We start from the raw sequence: 22,410 nt of genomic DNA on the forward strand, positions 1-22,410 counted from the left end.
TTATGAAATGTTAATGAATGAATGTGAAATGATTATCTGAGATACGAGTTTCCCTGGGTAAAGTATCGTGGCTTGCCACTATGTATTCTAGGTTGAGACTCGATAATCTGTTGACCCTACATCGTAGGGGTGACCGGGCACTTATAAATTCCCAGGAAGGTTAACCCCCATTGAGTAAAGTTTTATATATATATGAATTATGAATGAAAAGAGAAAAATCTATGCAAAGACTCATGGGATGCGTGATGAGTGGATAATTTATACGCTTTTTGGCATTGTTTTTAGTATGTTTTTAGTAGAATCTAGTTACTTTTAGGGATGTTTTCCTTAGTTTTTATGTTAAATTCACATTTCTGGACTTTATTATGAGTTTGTGTATTTTTCTGTGATTTCAGGTATTTTCTGGCTGAAATTGAGGGACTTGAGCAAAAATCAGATTCAGAGGTAGAAGAAGGACTGCTGATGCTGTTGGATTCTGACCTCTCTGCACTCAAAGTAAATTTTCTGGAGCTACATAACTCAAAATGGCACACTTCCAATTGCGTTGGAAAGTAGACATCCAGGGCTTTCCAGCAATATATAATAGTCCATACTTTGGCCGAGTTTAGATGACGTAAAAGGGCGTTGAACGCCAGTTCTACGCTGCTGTCTGGAGTTAAACGCCAGAAACACGTCACAAGCCAGAGTTGAACGCCAGAAATACGTTACAAACTGGCGTTCAACTCCAAGATTGACCTCTACACGTGTTACATTCAAGCCCAGCCCAAGCACACACCAAGTGGGCCCCGGAAGTGGATTTATGCATCAATTACTTACTTCTGTAAACCCTAGTAACTAGTTTAGTATAAATAGGACTTTTTACTATTGTCTTTGAAAATCTTTTGATCATTTTTAGATCTCTAGACCTTCATGGGAGGCTGGCCATTCGGCCATGCCTGAACCATTATCACTTATGTATTTTCATACGGTAGAGTTTCTGCACTCCATAGATTAAGGTGTGGAGCTCTGCTGTTCCTCAAAGATTAATGCAAAGTACTACTGTTTTTCTATTCAATTCAACTTATTCCGCTTCTAAGATATTCATTTGCACTTCAACCTGAATGTGATGAACGTGACAATCATCATCATTCCCTATGAACGCGTGCCTGACAACCACTTCTGTTCTACCTTAGATTGAATGAGTATCTCTTGGATCTCTTAATCAGAATCTTCGTGGTATAAGCTAGATTGATGGCAACATTCATGAGAGTCCGAAAAGTCTAAACCTTGTTTGTGGTATTCCGAGTAGGACTCTGGGATTGAATGACAGTGACGAACTTCAAACTCGCGAGTGCTGGGCGTAGTGACAGATGCAAAAGGAGGGTGAATCCTATTCCAGTATGATCGAGAACCTCAGATGATTAGCCGTGCTGTGACAGAGCATTTGGACCATTTTCACAAGAGGATGGGATGCAGCCATTGACAAGGGTGATGCCTCCAGACGATTAGCCATGCAGTGACAGCGCATTGGACCATTTTCCAGAGAGGATTAAAAGTAGCCATTGACAACGGTGATGTCCTTACATAAAGCCAGCCATGGAAAGGAGTAAGATTGATTGGATGAAGACAGCAGGAAAGCAAAGGTTCAGAGGAACGAATGCATCTCTATACGCTTATCTGAAATTCTAACCAATGAATTACATAAGTATTTCTATCCTTATTTTATGTTTACTTATTATTTAATTTCGAAAACTCCATAACCTTTTGATATCCGCCTGACTGAGATTTACAAGGTGACCACAGCTTGCTTCATACCAACAATCTCCGTGGGATCGACCCTTACTCACGTAAGGTTTATTACTTGGACGACCCAGTGCACTTGCTGGTTAGTTGTATCGAAGTTGTGAATGAAAAACGATTTATTAAGACGTGCGTACAGAGTTTCTGGCGCCGTTGCCTGAGATCACAATTTCGTGCACCAAGTTTTTGGCGCCGTTGCCGGGGATTGTTCGAGTTTGAACAACTGACGGTTCATCTTGTTGCTCAGATTAGGTAATTTTCTTTTTGTTTTATTTTAAAAAAATTTTCAAAAACCTTTCAAAAATTTCTCATCTGTTTTCGAAAAAAATAAATAAATAAATAAATCTTTTCAAAAATATATTTTTCTTCAGAATTTTTAAGAATGAATTCTAGTGTTTCATGATGATTTGTTGAATCCTGGCTGGCTGTGAAGCCATGTCCAAATTCCTTTGGACTGAGGATTCAACTAATCACTTCAATGCATGTAATAGCATACTAAAGCTTGGCTGGCTATTAAGCCATGCCTAACCCTCGGATTGGAGCTTTAGACTAAGAATACAAGATTCCTGGAATTCATATTAAAAAAATTTTGAAATCCTTATTTTCTTTTTCCTATATGTTTTTTCGAAAAAAATATACAAAAATCCAAAAAATAAAAAAATCATAAAAATAAAAAATATTTCATGTTTCTTGTTTGAGTCTTGAGTCAAGTTGAAAGTTTGGTGTCAATTGCATATTCATCTTGCATTTTTCGAAAAATTCATGCATTCATAGTGTTCTTCATGATCTTCAAGTTGTTCTTGGTAACTCTTCTTGTTTGATCTTGATGTTTTCATGTTTTGTGTCTTTTCTTGTTTTTCATATGCATTCTTGCATTCATAGTGTCTATACATGAAAAATTTTTAAGTTTGGTGTCTTGCATGTTTTCTTTGCATTAAAAATTTTTCAAAAATAAGTTCTTGATGTTTATCTTGACACTCAAAGTGTTCTTGGTGTTCATCTTGACATTCATAGCATTCTTGCATGCACTCATTGTTTTGATATAAAAATTTTCATGCATTGCATCATTTTCATGTTTTTCTCTCTCATCATAAAAATTCAAAAAATCAAAAAAATATCTTCCCTTTTTTCTCTCTTAAAATTTCAAAAATTAGATTTGACTTTTTCAAAAATTTTTAAAATCTAGTTGTTTTTATGAGTCAAATCAAATTTTCAATTTAAAAATCTTATCTTTTTCAAAATCTTTTTCAAAAATCAAATCTTTTTCATTTTTCTTATTTATTTTCGAAAATTTTAAAAATATTTTTCAAAAATCTTTTTCTTATCTTTATCTCCTAATTTTCGAAAATAACATCATCAATTAATGTTTTGATTCAAAAATTTCAAGTTTGTTACTTGCTTGTTAAGAAAGATTCAAACTTTGAGTTCTAGAATCATATCTTGTGATTTCTTGTGAATCAAGTCATTAATTGTGATTTTAAAAATCAAATCTTTTTCAAAACTAATTTCAATCATATCTTTTCAAAAATATCTTTTTATCTTATCCTTTTCAAAATCATATCTTTTTCAAAAATTTGATTTTAAAATATCTTTTCTAACTTCTTATCTTCTTATCTTTCCAAAATTGATTTTCAAAATTTGTTTCAACTAACTAACTAACTTTTTGTTTGTTTCTTATCTTTTTCAAAACTACCTAACTAACTCTCTCTCTCTAATTTTCGAAAATATCTCCCTCTTTTTCAAAAATTCTTTTTAATTAACTAATTATTTTAATTTTTTGATTTTTAATTTTCGAAAATTACTAACCTTTTTCAAAAACAATTTTCGAAAATCACTAACTCTTTTTCAAAAATTATTTTCGAAAATTCTCTTTCTCTCTCATCTCCTTCTTTTCTTCTACTCACACAGGGACCTCTATACTGTGGTAAAAAGGATCCCTATTATTATTTTTCTATCCCCTCTTTTTCATATGAGCAGGAGCAAGGACAAGAATATTCTTGTTGAAGCAGATCTAAAACCTGAAAGGACTCTGAAGAGGAAACTAAGAGAAGCTAAATTACAACAATCCAGCAAGCACCTCTCAGAAATTTTCGAACAGGAAGAGGAGATGGCAGCCGAAAATAATAATAATGCAAGGAGGATGCTTGGTGACTTTACTGCACCTAATTCCAATTTACATGGAAGAAGCATCTCCATTCCTGCCATTGGAGCAAATAATTTTGAGCTGAAACCTCAATTAGTTTCTCTGATGCAGCAGAACTGCAAGTTTCATAGACTTCCATCTGAAGATCCTTTTTAGTTCTTAACTGAATTCTTGCGGATATGTGATACTGTTAAGACTAATGGAGTAGATCTTGAAGTCTACAGGCTCATGCTTTTCCCTTTTGCTGTAAGAGACAGAGCTAGAGTATGGTTGGACTCTCAACCTAAGGATAGCTTGAACTCTTGGGATAAGCTGGTCAAGGCTTTCTTAACCAAGTTCTTTCCTCCTCAAAAGCTGAGTAAGCTTAGAGTGGACGTTCAGACCTTCAGACAGAAAGAAGGTGAATCCCTCTATGAAGCTTGGGAGATATACAAAGGACTGACCAAAAAGTGTCCTTCTGACATGCATTCAGAATGGACCATCCTGGATATATTCTATGATGGTCTATCTAAATTGGCTAAAATGTCATTGGATACTTCTGCAGGTGGATCCATTCACCTAAAGAAAACGCCTGCAGAAGCTCAAGAACTCATTGACATGGTTGCTAATAACCAGTTCATGTACACTTCTGAGAGGAATCCTGTGAGTAATGGGACGCCTATGAAGAAGGGAGTTCTTGAAATTGATACTCTGAATGCCATACTGGCTCAGAATAAAATATTGACTCAGCAAGTTAATATGATTTCTCAGAGTCTGAATGGAATACAAGCTGCATCTAACAGTACTCAAGAGGCATCTTCTGAAGAAGAAGCTTATGATCCTGAAAACCCTGCAATAGCAGAGGTGAATTACATGGGTGAACCTTATGGAAACACCTATAACCCCTCATGGAGAAATCCCCCAAATCACTCATGGAAGGATCAACAAAAGCCTCAACAAGGCTTTAATAATGGTGGAAGAAATAGGTTTAACAATAGTAAACCTTTTCCATCATCCACTCAGCAATAGACAGAGAACTCTGAACAAAATACCTCTAATTTAGCAAACTTAGTCTCTGATCTATCTAAGGCCACTGTAAGTTTCATGAATGAAACAAGGTCCTCCATTAGAAATTTGGAGGCACAAGTGTGCCAGCTGAGTAAAAGGATCACAGAAATCCCTCCTAGTACTCTCCCAAGCAATATAGAAGAAAATCCAAAAGGATAGTGCAAGGCCATTGACATAGTCAACATGGCCGAACCTGGAAAGGAAGGGGAGGACGTAAATCCCAGTGAGGAAAACCTCCTGGGACGTCCAGTGATCAATAAGCAGTTTCCCTTTGAGGAACCAAAGGAATCTGGGACTCATCTAGAGACCATAGAGATTCTATTGAACCTCCTTATGCCCTTCATGAGCTCTGACGAGTATTCATCTTCTGAAGAGAATGAGGATGTTACTGAAGAGCAAGTTACCAAGTACCTTGGTGCAATCATGAAGCTGAATGCCAAATTATTTGGTATTGAGACTTGGGAGGATGAACCTCCCTTGTTCACCAATGAACTAAGTGATCTGGATCAACTGACATTGCCTCAGAAGAAACAGGATCCTGAAAATTTCGTAATACCTTGTACCATAGGCAACATGATCTTTGAAAAGGCTCTGTGTGACCTTGGTTCAGGGATAAACCTCATGCCCCTCTCTGTAATAGAGAAACTGGGAATCTTTGGGGTGCAAGCTGTTAAAATCTCATTAGAGATGGCAGACAAATAAAAAAAATAGGTTTATGGACAAGTAGAGGACGTGTTAGTAAAGGTTGAAGGCCTTTACATCCCTGTTGATTTCATAATCCTTGATACTGGGAAGGATGAGGATGAATCCATCATCCTTGGAAGACCTTTCCTAGCCACAGCAAGAGCTGTGATTGATGTTGACAGAGGTGAATTAGTCCTTCAATTGAATGAGGACTCCCTTGTGTTTACAACTCAAGGTTACCCTTCTGTAAACATGGAAAAGAGGCACAGTAAGCTTCTCTCAAAACAGAGTCAACCAGAGCCACCACAGTCAAACTCTAAGTTTGGTGTTGGGAGGCCACAACCAAACTCTAAGTTTGGTGTTGAACTCCCATAACCAAACTCTAAGTTTGGTGTTGGAAAGTCTCAACAATGCTCTGAACATCTGTGAGGCTCCATGGGAGCCCACTGTCAAGCTATTGACATTAAAGAAGCGCTTGTTGGGAGGCAACCCAATTTTTATTTATCTAATTTTATTTTTCTTGTTCCTTCATGTTTTATTAGGTTCATGATCATGTGGAGTCACAAAATAAATATAAAAATTGAAAACAGAATCAAAAACAGCAGAAGAAAAATCACACCCTAGAGGAAGACCTTACTGGCGTTTAAACGCTAGTAAGAAGCATCTGGCTAGCGTTCAATGCCAGAACAGAGCATGGTTCTGGCGCTGAACGCCCAAAATAGGCAGCATCTGGGCGTTTGAACGCCAGAATTGCACCCTGGAGAAGAGCTGGCGCTGAACGGCCAGAACAAGCATGGTTCTGGCGTTCAACGCCAGAAATGGGCAACAAATGGGCGTTCAACGCCCAGAACAAGCACCAATCTGGCGCTGAACGCCCAGAGTTGTGTGCAAGGGCATTTTGCATGCCTAATTTGGTGCAAGGTTGTAAATCCTTGAACACCTCAGGATCTGTGGACTCCACAGGATCACCTCAGGATCTGTGGACCCCACAGGATCCCCACCTACCTCCACTCACTTCTTCTCACCCCTCTTTCACACAATCCTATAAACACTCTTCCCCAAAACTCTTCACCAATCACCTCAATCTCTCTTCCCTATCACCACTTCACCACTCACATCCATCCACTCTTCCCCATAAACCTACTTCATAAACTCCACCTATCTTCAAAATTCAAAAATCAATTTCCCACCCAAAACCCACCCTTATGGCCGAACCTTACCCCCTCCCTTCCCTATATAAAGCCCTCCATTCTTCCTCATTTTCACACAACACAACACTCTCTTCTCTTCTTGGCCGAATACACCACTCCCTCTTCTCCTCCATATTTTCTTCTTCTTCTTCATCTATTCTTTCTTTTCTTACTCGAGGGCGAGCAATATTCTAAGTTTGGTGTGGTAAAAGTATAAGCTTTTTGTTTTTTCATTACCATTGATGGCACCTAAGACCGGAGAATCCTCTAGAAAAGGGAAAGGGAAGACAAAAGCTTCCACCTCCGAGTCATGGGAGATGGAAAGATTCATCTCCAAAGCCCATCAAGACCACTTCTATGATGTTGTGGTCAAGAAGAAGGTGATCCCCGAGGTCCCTTTCAAGCTCAAGAAGAATGAGTATCCGGAGATCCGACATGAAATCCAAAGAAGAGGTTGGGAAGTTCTAACAAATCCCATCCAATAAGTCGGCATCCTAATGGTTCAAGAGTTCTATGCCAATGCATGCATCACTAGGAACCATGATCAAAGTAAGAACCCAAATGCAAAGAATTATATAACAATGGTTCGGGGGAAATACTTAGATTTTAGTCTGGAAAATATGAGGTTGGCGTTTAACTTGCCTATGATGCAAGGAGATGCACGCCCCTACACTAGAAGGGTCAACTTTAATCAAAGGTTGGACCAAGTCCTCATGGACATATGTGTGAAAGGAGCTCAATGGAAGATTGACTCCAAAGGCAAGCCGGTTCAATTAAGAAGACTGGACCTCAAGCCTGTGGCTAGAGGATGGTTGGAGTTCATCCAACGCTCCATCATCCCCACTAGCAACCGATCTGAAGTTACTGTGGATCGGGCCATCATGATTCATAGCATCATGATTGGAGAGGAAGTATAAGTTCATGAAGTCATCTCCCTTGAACTCTACAAAATAGCCGAAAAGCCCTCTCCTGGGGCAAGGCTAGCTTTTCCTCATCTTATTTGCCATCTATGTTACTCAGCTGAAGCTTTCATAGAAGGAGACATTCCCATTGAGGAAGAGAAGCCCATCACTAAGAAAAGGATGGAGCAAGCAAGAGAGCCCATTCATGGATCTCAAGAGACGCATGAAGCTCATCACCATGAGATCCCAGAGATGCCTCAAATGCATTTTCCTCCACAAAACTATTGGGAGCAAATCAACACCTCCCTAGGAGAATTAAGTTCCAACATGGGACAATTAAGGGTGGAACATCAAGAGCACTCCATCATCCTTCATGAAATAAGAGAAGATCAAAAAGCAATAAGGGAGGAGCAACAAAGACAAGGATGAGACATAGAAGAGCTCAAGGACATCATTGGTTCCTCAAGAAGGAAATGCCACCATCACTAAGGTGGACTCATTCCTTGTTCTTATTCTCTGTTTTTCATTTTCTCTATTTTAAGTGCTTATCCATGTTTGTGTCTTCATTACATGATCATTAGTATTTAGTAACTTTGTCTTAAAGTTATGAATATCCTATGAATCCATCACCTCTCTTAAATGAAAACTGCTTTAATTCAAAAGAACAAGAAGTACATGAGTTTTGAATTTATCCTTGAACTTAGTTTAATTATATTGATGTGGTGACAAGGCTTCTTGTTTTCTGAATGAATGCTTGAACAGTGCATATGTCTTTTGAAGTTGTTGTTTAAGAATGTTAAATATGTTGGCTCTTAAAAGAATGATGATAAGGAGACATGTTATTTGATATTCTGAAAAATCATAAAAATGATTCTTGAAGCAAGAAAAAGCAGCAAAGAACAAAGCTTGCAGAAAAAAAATAGGCAAAAAAAAAATAGAAAAAGAAAAAGCAAGCAGAAAAAGCCAAAAGCTCTTAAAACCAAGAGGCAAGAGCAAAAAGCCAATAACCCTTAAAACCAAAAGGCAAGGGTAAATAAAAAGGATCCCAAGGCTTTGAGCATCAGTGGATAGGAGGGCCTAAAGGAATAAAATCCTGGCCTAAGTGGCTAAACCAAGCTGTCCCTAACCATGTGCTTGTGGCGTGAAGGTGTCAAGTGAAAACTTGAGACTGAGCGGTTAAAGTCAAGGTCCAAAGCAAAAGAAGAGTGTGCTTAAGAACCCTGGACACCTCTAATTGGGGACTTTAGCAAAGCTGAGTCACAATCTGAAAAGGTTCACCCAATTATGTGTCTGTGGCATTTATGTATCCGGTAGTAATACTGGAAAACAAAGTGCTTAGGGCCACGGCCAAGACTCATAAAATAGATGTGTTCAAGAATCATCATACCGAACTAGGAGAATCAATAACACTATCTGAACTCTGAGTTCCTATAGATGCCAATCATTCTGAACTTCAATGGATAAAGTGAGATGCCAAAACTATTCAAGCGGCAAAAAGCTATAAGTCCCGCTCATTTAATTGGAGTTATGTTTCATTGATAGTTTGGAATTTATAGTATATTCTCTTCTTTTTATCCTATTTGATTTTCAGTTGCTTGGGGACAAGCAACAATTTAAGTTTGGTGTTGTGATGAGCGGATAATTTATACGCTTTTTGGCATTATTTTTAGTATGTTTTAGTAGAATCTAGTTACTTTTAGGGATGTTTTCATTAGTTTTTATGTTAAATTCACATTTTTGGACTTTACTATGAGTTTGTGTAATTTTCTGTGATTTCAGGTATCTTCTGGATGAAATTGAGGGACTTGAGCAAAAATCCGATTCAGAGGTAGAAGAAGGACTGCTGATGCTGTTGGATTCTGACCTCCCTGCACTCAAAGTAAATTTTCTAGAGCTACAGAACTCAAAATGGTACGCTTCCAATTGCGTTGGAAAGTAGACATACAGGGATTTCCAGAAATATATAATAGTCCATACTTTGGCCGAGTTTAGACGACATAAAAGGGCGTTGAACGCCAGTTCTACGCTGCTGTCTGGAGTTAAACGCCAGAAACACGTCACAAGCCAGAGTTGAACGCCAGAAATACGTTACAAATTGGCGTTCAACTCCAAGATTGACCTCTACACATGTAACATTCAAGCTCAGCCCAAGCACACACCAAGTGGGCCCCGAAAGTGGATTTATGCATTAATTACTTACTTCTGTAAACCCTAGTAACTAGTTTAGTATAAATAGGACTTTTTACTATTGTCTTTGAAAATCTTTTGATCATTTTTAGATCTCTAGACCTTCATGGGAGGCTGGCCATTCGGCCATGCCTGAACCATTATCACTTATGTATTTTCATACGGTAGAGTTTCTGCACTCCATAGATTAAGGTGTGGAGCTCTGCTGTTCCTCAAAGATTAATGCAAAGTACTACTGTTTTTCTATTCAATTCAACTTATTCCGCTTCTAAGATATTCATTCGCACTTCAACCTGAATGTGATGAACGTGACAATCATCATCATTCCCTATGAACGCGTGCCTGACAACCACTTCCGTTCTACCTTAGATTGAATGAGTATCTCTTGGATCTCTTAATCAGAATCTTCGTGGTATAAGCTAGATTGATGGCGGCATTCATGAGAGTCTGGAAAGTCTAAACCTTGTCTGTGGTATTCCGAGTAGGACTCTGGGATTGAATGACTGTGACGAACTTCAAACTCGCGAGTGCTGGGCGTAGTGACAGATGCAAAAGGAGGGTGAATCCTATTCCAGTATGATCGAGAACCTCAGATGATTAGCCGTGCTGTGACAGAGCATTTGGACCATTTTCACAAGAGGATGGGATGCAGCCATTGACAAGGGTGATGCCTCCAGACGATTAGCCATGCAGTGACAGCGCATTGGACCATTTTCCAGAGAGGATTAAAAGTAGCCATTGACAACAGTGATGTCCTTACATAAAGCCAGCCATGGAAAGGAGTAAGATTGATAGGATGAAGACAGCAGGAAAGCAGAGGTTCAGAGGAACGAATGCATCTCTATACGCTTATCTGAAATTCTAACCAATGAATTACATAAGTATTTCTATCCTTATTTTATGTTTACTTATTATTTAATTTCGAAAACTCCATAACCTTTTGATATCCGCCTGACTGAGATTTACAAGGTGACCACAGCTTGCTTCATACCAACAATCTCCGTGGGATCGACCCTTACTCATGTAAGGTTTATTACTTGGACGACCCAGTGCACTTGCTGGTTAGTTGTATCGAAGTTGTGAATGAAAAACGATTTATTAAGACGTGCGTACAGAGTTTCTGGCGCCGTTGCCTGAGATCACAATTTCGTGCACCAATGCACGATGGGGGACAGTCCATGGTTTAGCAGCCAGACTTGTCGGGTTGGCTTGATCACCGACAGATGAGACTCATCAGCCATAGGACAGGCATGAATCATATGCATATTGTTTGAATTGCTTGTTTGTGCATTAATTGGGATTTTCTAAGTGATTATAACATCTTATTTGTTATATTTTCTATATGTATTACTTGTATTATACATGTGTTTGTCATTGTCTGCTTGTTTGTCTCTGCAATTTCACCAGAGATGGAGGAACGGAGGAAAGGCAGAGAGATTTAGGGTTCTAGTTAAGTTTTAGTTAGATTTAAGGAATTGGTTAAGTTTAGAAAACCTTAGAGAACTACCCCAATTTATGGTTTCTGTTTTAGTTCTTTAAGTTTTATAATCTGAGTGTCAGTGTTCTAGGATTGCCTCGGCATTCCTAGGGCCTTATATCTTATGTATGTGGTGCTTTACCATGCTGAGAATCCCCAGTTCTCATTTTATACGGATATTTGTAGTTTTCAGATGTAGGTCAGGCGGCACCTCGCTGAGGCATGCTGGAAGCTTCTAATAGCGGAGATCCTTGTCTTTGGAGCTTTATCTTATATATATGTATATATGTAGATACTTTTATCTCCACTGCTTATGTATTTGATGTATTAACTTCCTCTTAGAGGCTATTTTGGAGAAATAGGTTCTGCAACTTTATATTTTGGGCTTATTTTGGGTTCTCCTATATATATGTATATATACTTATGTGCTCAGGCCGGTTTATCTTCACGAGCCAAGTCTTGAGCTTTGATATTTGTATCTTGAAACTTTCTTTCGGTTATATCTATGTTAGCTTCTCCTATCTTTTTCGTTTAATGTATATGTGTCGTGAGAGTTGCGCTTTTCGTTTTACCGTTTTCGATTTCAAACTTTTCTTTCAAAGGCTCCTAGATAAACCTTCTTTTTGACTATATTATGTATACTTATATTTTATTTTTTAGAAGTCCTAGCGCCTCGCCACCTCTGGTTTACATCCTAGGTGTAAAGCTCTATGTGGTAGAGTGTTACAATTAATCCTTAACTTTAATCACGTTCACAAATTATTAGATTTATTAACCCCAATTCTTTACTAGTTAATCAACTCTAATTACTCGTGAGCGGGATAACACCACTGTCCTCACCGCGGGTGGGATGAACCACCATTCCCGCAACAATGTCATCCGGTTAAAGCAAACGTTTATCCGAGAATATTTCAATTCAATCCATTTAGTATACTCACACTCATCCAGGGCCTTGAAACTAATTAGCGGACCTTAAATAGGGGTTACAGAGGTGAAAAAACATATTGGATAAGGAAAAACAGTTAAAAATTACATTTTTCGCAAAATAGGACAGTCGTGCGTACTCACAACTCTGTTTTGTGCACACGCATGAAACACACATGAAACCATTTCACTTTTGTAATGCCCCTCATGTGTAAGACCCCGAATTTTCGGAAATTAGATAATAAAATTAACTATGATTTATTTTATTTATTCAAAAATATATTTTCTGAGATATTTATACCAATTAGGTATTTTCTTATTTATGATTTAAAGTTTTAGTAATTTAAAAATAATGAGAATTTTATATGCTTTAATTTGAATAATTAGATTTTTAGTTCTATTTTATAATTTAAAGAAAGTTAATTTGATTATCCCCGATTATTGAATTAGAGTATTGAGTTGAAAATAATTTGTAAATTGATGATTAAATGATAATTTTATAGATATTATTATTGGATTCAAAATTAGTTTTCAATTACTCTATTACCCCTTAATTTTATTAAAATTACTAAACTATCCAAAATCCCTAATTTCATACACAAAACTCTAATTCCCAAATTAAAACCCTAATTGACACTAAGCCTAACCTAACATCCACCCTCACTCCCTTATCTCATCAGCACTGCCTCACCGCCTCACCCACTGCCATTTGTAACACCCTACTATACAGAGCTTTACGCTTAAGCCATAGAACAGAGGTAGTGTGGTGTTACGGACCTCTAAAATAAAATTCATACGTATAATAGCAGAAAAAATATAATATACTAGGATTCTTGAAAAATGGGTGAAGCAAAATTGCAAAATAGAAAGCGCAACACTCAGGAAACGGAGTTACTTGCGTGCTAAGAAACCTAAAGATCATAGATATAGATAAGTGAAAGAGTGGATAGATAGCCAAGAATACAACATAACTAGCTCCTGACTCAGCCTGCGAAGCCAAGGCTAGCCGGAGAATATATATATACATATACAAGTATCCCAAAATACCCAAAATACAGAAATAAAGTCTTAACTCTCCTTAAACCACTAAGAGGGACAAAAAAACAAGTTTCTTGGAGAGAAAGCTAAGCACATATGTCCATAAATTGATAATCAAAAGAACCCAGGGACCACTCCGCTTCAGGAATCCAAACGCCTAGCGAGGAGCCTCTCGATCTGCATCTGAAAACAATAGCACAGTATGGGGTGAGAACCGGAGGTTATCAGCATGGTAAAGGTGCCACGCATATAATATATAAGGTCTTGGAAATACCAGAGGCAATCCTAGAATGCCAATACTCAGTTATAAAACTTTAACTCTAAACAGAAGCCATAAAAAGTGTAGGTGTTCTAAGGAATTCTAAACTTACTTACTTAAATCTAACGTTATCACCAAACTGGTCCACCTTTCCTTCGCTCCTCCATCACCCAAGATTTAACAGAGACAGAAAACCAAACAATTTCACGCACAAGTAGAAAACAGGTAGTGCAGGTTGCAAATATAACAATTAGCATAATATATATTCAGTTAGGCAATCCTAAGTAAAGCATAGCAGACAAAACAAACAGAATGCACATGATGTATGCTTGTCCCATGGATGATGAGGCTCATCTGTCAGTTATCCAGCCAACCTGACAAGTCTGAAACCCTTAGATTGTCCCTCGTCGCGCATCCCTATGAGTCTATGCATAGATTTTCTTATTCATTCATAATTCATACATTCATTCATTCATTTATATCTCACTCAATGGGAGATATCCATTCCCAGAAATTTATACATGCCCGGTCACCCTTACGACGTAGGGTCAACAGAGTATCGAGTTTCAACCTGGAACACGTGGTGGCAAGCCACGGTTCTGTTACCTAGGGAAACTCGTATCTCAGATATCATTAAATTCATAAGCCGCATAATATTCATAACCATTCATATTCATCATATTATTATTCATCTTAGCCATAGCAACATATATTCATTTAACTTTCACATCATTCTCTTATAATTCATCATGTTTACCCCCTTTTTTCATCTCCAAGTTACCTCAATCAGCTTCATCTCATTACTAAACTCTCTAATCACGTTTAGGACTAACAATATGAAAATAGAGGTTTAGGAGGTCAAATTGGCTTTGAAAACGCAAAATACTGATTTGCTGAAAACAGGGGTGTGCGTATGTATACACATGTGTGCGCACGCATAATCTCTTGAAAACTGAGGTGTGCGTACGCATACACATGTGTGCGCACGCACAGGTCTCTTTTTAGCCCAAGACGCGTACGCGTGCACCTGCCCGCGTATGTATGTACGCTGGGCAAAATGGCACGTATGCGTACAGCTCCGGCATGTGTATGCGAAACCCCCACTTTTTGGTGATGTGCGTATGCACGTGCAGGTGTGCGTACGCACGCATAGGGTTTTGGCTAAAATTCTGGTTAAGTCAAAAGCTGTAGAATTTTACATTTGAAACCCCGAACTTCCAACGCGCATAACTTTTTTGTCTTAAAATATTTTTCCTCCGTTCTTCGAACGACATAAATTTCAGGAACCCAATTTTCATACAAAATAAGTTTGTAATTGTTTGGAGGTCCAGAAGCCAAGTTATGAGTCACCAAAGTTCAGCCAAAAACCAAATTTCTTACAAAATCCAAAACCTCAATTTTCATAAAGAAGCCAACTCAAATATCATATACTCCACACCAAAACCAGCACAACATTACTTTGCCATCACCACAATAATCCTTTCAAGTTAATTCATCAACATTATGCATCAATTTCTCAATTACATGAACAAATTTATCATCCACTTATCCTAGGCATTCATATATTCTTGTCAACAAATCAATGATCTCAATTTCATCAATTCACATTCCTTTATCATCATCAATAGAAATCACTCAATCCAATCCACAACTCATAACACAATTCAACAATAAGGATACTAAACATTAAACCTTCCTTTACATTCCAACCTATCCTATGGTCTTCTGGCCTAAGTTTTTACAGAACATTATATATTATGTACGTGAAACCTAAACCATACCTTGGCCGCTTTCCCACGTTGGTCCAAGGCAACACTTAAGCCACACACACACAGCCCCATAATTCACAAAATCACCAAGACCTTGGCGCCAATCCTCCACCAAGCCTTCAAATGTCCACAATTCAATTCCAATACTTGTATATATACACCTAGTTCACACCTATCATACATATATGATTAAAAATTCAGAATTTTACATACTCAAAATTAAGAATTGGCCATGGCAAGAAACCTCACTGTACTCAAGGACCAAAAGATCCAAAACTAACAAGCTCCACAAGCTAATTTGAACCTAGAGAATCAAAATTAACAAATTCTCAACTTGAATTCTCATTAATTTTGAAAATTGAGGGATAGAAAGGCTGGGGTGAGATTGAGGCTTACCTATAAAATTGATCCGATAGAATCGTATAGCTCGACGCGGTGGACACGTGGTCGCGAACGGTGCGGCGATCGGAGCTCGGTGGGGCAAGTTATGGTAGCTAGAAGGGAGAAAGGGTTTGGAAGAATATATTTTCTGAGATATTTATACCAATTGGGGCAAGTTATGGTAGCTCGAACTTTTGGAAATTAGATAATAAAATTAACTATAATTTATTTTATTTATTCAAGAATATATTTTCTGAGATATTTATACCAATTGGGTATTTTCTTATTTATGATTTAAAGTTTTAGTAATTTAAAAATAATGAGAATTTTATATGCTTTAATTTGAATAATTAGATTTTTAGCTCTATTTTATAATTTAAAGAAAATTAATTTGATTATCTCCAATTATTGAATTAGAGTATTGAGTTGAAAATAATTTGTAAATTGATGATTAAATGACTATTTATAGATATTATTATTGGATTCAAAATTAGTTTTTAATTACTCTATTACTCTTTAATTTTATTAAAATTACTAAACTACCCAAAATCCCCAATTTCATACACAAAACCCTAATTCCCAAATTAAAACCCTATTTGACACTAACCCTAACCTAACACCCACCTTCACTCCCTTATCACATCAGCACCACCACACCACCTCACGCACCGCCATTCCACCCCTTTTTTCCCTCTCAGCTGTAATGCATATACCCAAATAAATGAAAAAGAGAGTGAGATCTGAGAGACATCAGAGGAGAAGAAGATCGAGCCGAGGAAGGAGAGGGAGAAGGGTGTGGGGTCGATGGCTAGGTACTGCTGTCGTCTAGCCGTTGCCAACCCATTACGGGTGTCGCTATCACAGGAGCTTCCATTTTCCGTCGCTGTCATGTCACGGAGAGGGTGAACCGCACGCGAGTCAGGGGCCAAGGGAAGAGAGCCACCACTGTGGAGTCCTGCCTACGTCGTCGTTCAAGCCCATCACCGTCCATGGAGTCATGAGGAGCGCTGCCATCATCATCGCGGTGTGTGGGCTTCGCACAGAGAGAGGAGACAGAATGCGACGGGAGAGAGGGGGGGCCATTTCCGCCACTGTCATGTCGGGAACGCCGTCGCAGTGGTTGCCATCGCTGCTGACTGGGTTCCTGTGGTCCAAGCCGCCATTGATGGAGCTCGCCGGAACTGCTCAGAGGTTTTCTCCACTCACTTTAATTCTGTTCTGTTTCAAAAACGTCGTTGTTGCTGCTGTTCCAAGAGGAAAGTTGTTGCTACTACGAATAAAAAACAAACGAAGGGTTTTCCCAACACTCACTCAAACCCGTACCTTTTGACGGTGGTTTTCCCAACACTTGGATTTCCTTCCCAATAAACCTATCTTAGCCAAAACCTCCTCCAATTAAGAACTCCACAGTCAATCCAAGCCTCCAACTTGCACCAAATCAATCAAGCAAGTCCAAGCTACTCTATACAATCTAATTACATCAATTATTCAACATTCACATTAGGGTTTTCACTCAAAATTGGAGCCAATGGAGGGACTGATTTTTCTTACCTTATACCATATGATCTTAGGTTGAAACCCAGCTAGAGATTGTGCTTGAGCTTCTCCTAAAGCATCAAAATCACAATATTTCAACACCTCGAATCCCAAACTCGAAAATAGAGTTTAACAGAGAAATGGGTAAAGAAAATTGGGACTACTCACCGCACAAATAGTATATAATCGAAGAGGACAATGAGAGCTTCACGTAGCCACAAACAAATCGTCAATCGTTGCTCTGGATCGAAAGTTATAAGGATTGAAATTGAAAGTAAATAGTGACCAAGGTTTCTCCTCTCTTCTCTTCTTTCTTAGGGCTGAGTGTTTGTTTTCATGAATAAGGAAGGAGTGAGCTGAAATGTTTGTGATGGAAGGTGTTATTGAGTGGGCCTTGGGCCCAAGTGTGGCCCAAGTCTATTTCTCAGCCCTTTGGCCTAATTTTGAGCCAAAATCTTTAAGATAAGCGTTTTAATTCACGTCCTAATTATTTTTACTTTTCCAAAATATAGATTTTAATTTCTTATCCCTTTTCACTCATAATTAATTTATTAATGATAATTTAATCGGGTTTTACAAAATACACGTCAGTTGGAATATAAATACATGTTGGGCCACCATGGGGAGCTTTCAACCACTGGAGAGACTTTGGAGAGAAACCAAGTGAGAGAACATAAGATGAGAAGATACCACATCCAACTCAAAACCTTAAGGTGTCAAGTTAATAGGTGTCTCATCTTATAAACTCTTCACTCTTTTTTTTATGTGGGACTAACTTCATGCACTCCTCACATTTGCAACATCAACAATCTTTCCCTCAAGTGTACATCGTCCAGATCACCCTTGTCGGAAAGACTTCCGATGCTTCACTTTAAATTCTCCTTAAACCACCAGACAAATTAACAATCAGCTCTGATACCAGTTGTTGGGCCACCAAGGGAACTTTTGACGACTAGAAAAATTTCATAGAAGAACCAAGTGAGAGAACATAAGATGAGAATACACCATATCCAACTCAAAAACTTAAGGTGTCAAGTTAATGGGTCTCTCATCTTATAAACTCCTCACTCTTCTTTGTTTTTCTTTGATGTGCGACTAACTTCATGCACTCCTCATACTTGCAACATTAACAATACGTATTGAAAATAAATTAAACCACATATGTATTTAAACACAAATATATTGGTAGTTAAATTTAGTGGCTAATTTTGGTATACGAATAGTATTTTTTATTATTTATATAATGAAAATAGTAAGAATTTGGTTTACAATTTTTTTAAAATATCTTTCATCATATAAAATTCATAATTAATGTATATAACATTTAATTAATAAGCAAAGAACAAATAATATTTAAATCTAACCAAATAAGAGAAAGTAGTATTGCATTTGAACTTCAATATTTCTAACCTTGATTTGGGTTTGATCAAAGAAAATGTGGCAGGTCAAAAGGATTCAAGTTTGCTTTGTACATAAGATGAACATTAGTGCCAATATTGCTCAGCAACCTTATTTGTTTTTCCATTGCTTGTTCTGTTTGAAGTTCGATTAACTTCATTTCTACTCTATTCTTCTTCATCTCCACTAAAAATTCAAATTTTAAATTAATAATGCCAAAAAAAAACAAAAGAAATAGATAAATAGATTTGCGGATATACAAATTAATAGAGCCTGATAAAAAGTATATCTTTTAAAGAAGTCTTTTTAAAAGGATAATCCATATGAGCCAAATATTATTATATAATTTGTAATTATTTTTTTATATAATCTATTTATTTTAAATATTAGGCTCTTATTCAACTAAAAAGATAAAAAATATAAAAAATCTAGAATGATTACATTCTTGCAGTGTGTTCTCCCTTTCACTAATAGCCATTTATAGTTTTAGTTTATTCTACTCCAGCAACAATGAAGGATGTTCATCTTTGAGGGCATCAATTTTTTTAACAAGATTAGCTATATTATCTGGCATATCAAAATTTTAAAATCCAAAATTGTCATAATAGAGGAAAAAGGCACATCTAAATCACTTTTATTTAAGAAAGAATGCTTTTTAAAAAATAGAGCAAAAATTACTTTTATATAAAGCTTTTAGTTTTCCTTTCAAAATTATCACAAAGTTCTTTCTTAATTCTAGATTTCTGTACTAAAACTTAATTTAAGATCGATCCGCACATAGTAAAAAATGAAAAAAAAAGTTCAACAAGAAATAAAAGAATCTAGTTTCTTATGCATGTATGGCTTGATTTTTTTTTTTTTAGAAATCTTAGGGTGGTTTGATTTTTCTTTTATTTTTTAAAAATATTTTGTCTTTAAAGGATTTTTTGAGCAAATAGTAAAAAATATTGAAGAATCAAATAGTTTTTTAATTTTCAAATTTTGTAAGGAAAACTCAATAATAATAATGGCTTCTTTTATTTTTAAAATTATTTTAAAAAATTTAAATTATAAATTAATCTAAAAGGTACCCAAAAAAATCTAAATAACTATATATTTGTAATTAGCATATACTTTTTGAGTCTCTCATCAAAATTCTCTTCTTGTTGAACAATAAGAATTAGATTCACACCAACATCACTTGTGTTGTGAGTTGAATTCACAACATCACCAGAATTAAAAAGTTAGATATTTAGGTTATTGGGTGCCCAACTATTGCTGCTTGAAACCTACAAAGCCAAGGCCTTTGTTCTAATAAGGATGCCATGGTTGTGGAAATGACTCAACTATCCTTAGTCTCATAGGCTTTAATGATGAATTTTCAGGCGGCATGCATACTTCATCAATCTTTCTCTTAGAAGTTTTTTCCATTTTAACCTAAAAAGAACAAAAGAAGATTTTATAGCTTATATTATTGAAGTAACACAAAATTCTATAAGAGAAAGGAAATAAAAGCTAACTATCTATTGAGGTATTACATGTACTACTAATTGACAATGCTATTACTGTCTATGCAGCTATATACATAGCAGTGACAAATGCGCTCAATGGAAGTAATAGTATTAAATTTATATGAGTATCACAAAATTCTATAAGAGAAAAGAAATAGAAGCTAACCATCTATTGAGGGGTTACGCATACTATTGATTGACAATGCTATCACTGTTGCAGCTATATGTATAGTGGCAACAAACATGCTTTATAGAAGTAATAGTATTAAATTTACATAAGTAACACAAAATTCTATAAGGAAATAGAAATGGATGCTAACTATCTATTGAGGTATGACGCGCACCACTGATTGACAATGCTATGGCTGTCTATGCAGCTATATGTATAGCAACGACAAACACGCTTTATAGAAGTAATAATATTGAATTTATATAAGTAACACAAAATTATAAAAGAGAAAAGAAATGGAAGCTAAATATCTATTAAGGTATTACGCATACTACTTATTGACAATGTTATCATTGTCTATATAGCTATGTATATAGCAGTGACAAATGGGCTTTATAAAAGTAATAGTACTAAATTTATATAAGTAACACAAAACTTTATAAGAGAGAAGAAATGGAAGCTAACTATCTATTTAGGTATTACGCATACTACTGATTGACAATGTTATTACTGTCTATACAGCTATATATATAGTGGAGACAAACATGCTTTATAGAAGTAATAGTATTAAATTTACATAAGTAACACAAAATTCTATTAGAGAGTAGAAATAGATGCTAACTATCTATTGAGGTATTATGTGTACTACTGATTGATAATGCTATCATTGTCTATGCAGCTATATGTATAGCAACGACCAACACGCTTTATAGAAGTAATAGTATTCAATTTATATAAGTAACACAAAATTGTATAAGAGAAAAGAAATGGAAGCTAAATAACTATTAAGGTATTACGCGTACTACTGGTTGACAATGTTATCACTGTCTATACAGCTATATATATAGTAGAGACAAAAGTGCTTTATAGAACTAATAGTATTGAATTTATATAAGTATCACAAAATTCTATAAGAGAAAAAAATGGATGCTAACTATCTATTGAGGTATTATGCATACTACTAATTGACAATGTTATCACTATCTATGCAACTATATATATAGTAGAGACAAATGCGCTTTATAGAAATATTTGTATTAAATCTGTATGATGTTCAACCTTCAATTCTAATTTGACATGGTAAATTAAGTATAATGCTTTGTAAGAAACTAAGAATAAATTTATAGTGAATATAGTGAATTATTGTTTTAAATTTATTAAATATAAAATGTAAATTCAATGTACTACTGATTCACAATAATGATATCGGTGTGTGATATATTTATGGGTGATGTTTACTAGTCTCTTCATAATTAAGGATGAAAAAAAAAACCCATAATAAGGGGTACCCGCAGAGATTATTTGTGACGGGAGAACTAACAAGGACCCAAAAAATTCCCACGGAGACAGAGATCCGTTCCTGTGAATAAATGGAGATGAAATTGAGGTATCTGCCCCACGGGACCCGCAAAATTTCTACGAAAGAGAATTTACCTAAATGCCTATATATAATCCTAATTCATCCCTAGTATTTGTTGAAAATTTTTCTATTTTATTTTAATTTGTATGTTAGAGATTTTATGTGTATGTTAATTATTTTGAATCTATATTTGGATTGTGTTTTAATTTGATGCATTTGGTTAGATTGTGTTGGATTTTGTTAAGATTGTGTTCAATTTTTTTTTAAATTAAAGCTTAATATCCATAGTTATCTATTAGTACCCGCCTCCTCCATGGAGAAAAATAAATGGGAATATGTGATAGAAATAGGATGAAAATGAGAAGCGTTTTATTAAATGAGGATGGATGATGGAAAAATCTCCACTTCATAAAAACATATCGTCATCCCTTTTATAATGGAAACACTTTTGGTAATAAACTCACTCTTTGAGAAAAATATTATATTGCAATTACGTTTTAAGTTATGGTGATTAGGAAAAGAAAAATGTTCCATGACCTAATTTTGGATACTAATGATCTACTTTTACTAATTAATATACATAGCATATTTTGTATTTTTTGCACTATATTAATAAAATTTAGGATATTTTATATTTTAATAATATAAGTGGTTAATAATGTTGACTGCTATTCTAG

At 36.1% G+C, this 22,410-nt stretch overlaps 1 non-coding gene across 1 annotated transcript; it reads right to left on the reverse strand.

The window, feature by feature from the left end:
* Nucleotides 1–4,282: 4,282 nt before the first annotated feature.
* On the reverse strand, nucleotides 4,283–4,386 carry LOC148576464 (small nucleolar RNA R71). Its single transcript, XR_015903966.1, has one exon. It is a non-coding gene; the product is annotated as a small nucleolar RNA R71 (small nucleolar RNA).
* Between the last annotated feature and the right edge of the window lie 18,024 nt (nucleotides 4,387–22,410).

The sequence above is a fragment of the Arachis ipaensis genome, chromosome B1 (genome assembly GCF_059453495.1).
Source record: "Arachis ipaensis isolate K30076 ecotype BB chromosome B1, ASM5945349v1, whole genome shotgun sequence".
Taxonomy (NCBI): Eukaryota; Viridiplantae; Streptophyta; class Magnoliopsida; order Fabales; family Fabaceae; genus Arachis; species Arachis ipaensis.